Below are 3202 nucleotides of genomic sequence, written 5' to 3'. Positions count from 1 at the left end.
GATCTGAAGAATATATGCTTAGAAAAAAGGTAAGAATAGAGATTACGATGTCAAATACATAGCAAGACGAAGAAGAATAGAGATATGAAACAGTTGAAAGGTAGATGAGAAATAGAGATCTTGATGCTAGATTTTTTATAAAATATGAAGAATAGAGACATGAATTTCAAATAGCAACACGAAAAAGAATGGAGATGACGGTGGGAAGTGGTGGGTATTACAACGAAGAATAGAGATTTGAGTGTTAGGTATATAGAATGGCAAGAATAGAGATTTCACTGTGATTAGAGATGAGAAAGATGATGAAAAATATAGACCTGCAAGTCTAGTGGTGGGAAAGATAATGCAAAATGGAGATTTGAGGAATAAATACTTATAAAAAGGTATGGATAAAAATTTGGATCTCAAACATTAATTAAGTAAGGGAATGAAGATATGGATGTGAAACAGTTAAAAGGTAGGTGAAAAATAAGGATCTGGATGCCGCGTTAGTAAGTTAGTAAGAAAATAAACATTTTATTAACTTTGTAAAAACTTCTAAGTATCAAACATTATTGTACTGTCAGTATAAATATTTAATACTAAATATTAAGCTATTTGTTAGACCTCAAGCATGAAGCAAGAACATCATAATTCATGGTTTAATTACAAGTACTAAACTAACAAAATTCAAACAATAAAACTGTAGAAAAATGGTTCTGTAAATATTATAGACAATACATGTATTCATTTACTCAGATTATTGTTAATATAGTATCACTACCACTAGGATTCTTAACCAACCTAATTCAAATTATCTTAAGTCTTACTCTCACTTAGTGCCTTGGCATGGTCAGGTGGGTTAAGGCCTTCGACTCGTAATCTGAGGGTCGCGGGTTTGCATCCCAGTTGCGCTAAACATGCTCGCCCTTTCAGCCGTGGGGCGTTATAACGTAACGGTTAATCTCACTATTCGTTGGTAAAAGATAAGCCTAAGAGTTGGCGGTCGGTGGTGATCACTAGTTGCCTTCCCTCTAGTCTTACACTGCTATAGTAGGGGCGACGAGCGCATAGCCCTCGAGTAGCTTGGCGCGAAATTCAAAACAAACATACTCTTAATGATTACTACATTTTTATCACAATGTTACAACTTCCTTCGCGCTTTATTACTAATAACTTACAATTTGTACATTTACAACTTAAAATTATAATTACTAAGCCTGGATACAAGAGGCCTACATATACATAACAAGCTGGTGTGTCACTTCTGTTTCCAGATAGCTAAATTTGACTCGAAATCGAATAAGACATCCAATTTCATTCAGTTTGAATTGGATTCTGAGTTATAATCTATATTTTCTTCAAAGTTTAAGTGTTAAATATGTCCGCATAATGAAGATATTCTAGTAATAGCAGATTAATAATATATTATTGTGGTTATTCATAAAAAAAATTAATTAACAAGAATCAAATGATTAACGCTAATTACAAATTTCAATGACCACACTTACAAATTGTATCCTAACTCAAGCATGCCTCCTGATTTTCACAACTTTCACCTTTGAATCAGTTTGGCCAATGACAGTCAAGTAGCTTTTGTGACGACTCCACATAGACAACATTTTAAAGAAGCATCAAAAACAAATTAATAAATGTGTTTCTTTTGAATAAACTTATCTGTAAAAAACTATGTGATTTGAAAACAATTAATAATTATAGAATTGTTTTTCATTTTCAAACTTTGATACATGCACGTACACACACAAAATTTAAAATTTCGTTTGTTTCAGAAGGTTTCACGCAAAGCTGTTGTTGTTTTAAATTAAGTAGAAATCTTCACAATGGGGTATTTGTGATATGCCTACCAGAAACACGGTTTTTAGCGTGGTTGGTCCGCAGACACCCCGCTGAGCCCCTGGGGGCAAAAGATACTTTCCCCAGGTGAGGCTCCAACTCACAACCCCGGCATATCCCACAAGTACTGTCTTATAAGTACCGTGCGCTAACCAATTGCGCCACTGGGGATTTGCACGCTTATGTCTAATAAAATAAGTTTCTATGCATAGCCACCCATAATTTTGAAATGATAGACAAGAGTTTGTTTATTTGATTTCTGAATTTCATAAAAAAGCTGCATTAGAACTATTTGCACTAGTGTAAGATTACAAAGAAGCCAGCTAGTCATCCCCACCCATCGCCGAATCTTGGACTACTCAGGATACGACAGCCCATGGACCAGAAGGTCATATCGAACTTTAAGAAACTCTACACTACAGCACTGTTTCAAAGGTGCTTTGAAGTGATCTCTGATACAGAGTTAACCCTAAGAGAGTTCTGGAAAATTCACATTCCCAATCTCAAAAGGAGAGTAAATACATTCTTTGATTTTTAAATAAAAAACAGAAATTGGAAGAATTTAAAGATAAATTACAAGGACTGCTTGATAATATCTTACACAAGTTTGAGGACTTGCAGAAGTTGAAGCCCTGCTTCTCCTTTCTTGTACCTCCATTCATAGTTGATGTGATCAATGATGGTTATCAATTCTCGAACTGGTTACAGAATCATCTATTGTGAAAATGGAACTAATAGAACTACTGGAGGACATGGGTCTAAATATGATCCATAAATCCCTTTCTACAATTGAGTTCTGGAAGCCAATTCCAGAAATAAAATATTCTGACCTGAAGAAAGCCAGTGTGCGACGCATCTCAATTTTCAGCACAACATACTACTGTGAAATACTGTACTCTGTAATGAAGTTTGTGAAGTTGGAAGCATCGTGCAGTACTTATAAATTAACACCTGCCAGAGCTTACAGCTTTGACAACATATCAATCAGAATTTCAACGACTCACAAGACCTCTACTAGCAGTGAATAGCCTGATAATTGTGTGAATGTCTATGTCAGTAAAATATTATGACAAGACTAAAATTTTGTAAGGTGGTATCTGATAAAATATCTCTTATTGCAAATTTGGATATTGTTCTTGGATGCTTCCGTGTTAATTACGTTCAATATAGTTGAAGTAATTATCAGCCAAGAATTTTGAAAACATTTGAGTATATATATATATATATATATGTATGTATGTGTGTGTACTTTTGTGGTTATTGAAACTGATACAAACTGACAGTTTGAAAACTATACACATTAATAAATATCATTACATACATGTATTTATTAATACTTATATATAGTTTATATAACACAATGTGTATG

The 3202-nt window shown here is 33.9% G+C and overlaps 1 non-coding gene across 1 annotated transcript; it reads right to left on the bottom strand.

Annotated features, from left to right (window-relative positions):
* Positions 1 to 1912: 1912 nt before the first annotated feature.
* On the bottom strand, positions 1913 to 2004 carry TRNAI-UAU (transfer RNA isoleucine (anticodon UAU)). Its single transcript is given in 2 exon segments — positions 1913 to 1948; positions 1967 to 2004. It is a non-coding gene; the product is annotated as a tRNA-Ile (tRNA).
* Positions 2005 to 3202: the final 1198 nt, after the last annotated feature.

The sequence above is a fragment of the Tachypleus tridentatus genome, unplaced genomic scaffold (genome assembly GCF_004210375.1).
Source record: "Tachypleus tridentatus isolate NWPU-2018 unplaced genomic scaffold, ASM421037v1 Hic_cluster_1, whole genome shotgun sequence".
Taxonomy (NCBI): Eukaryota; Metazoa; Arthropoda; class Merostomata; order Xiphosura; family Limulidae; genus Tachypleus; species Tachypleus tridentatus.
This window is presented reverse-complemented; position numbering and strand designations above follow the sequence as displayed.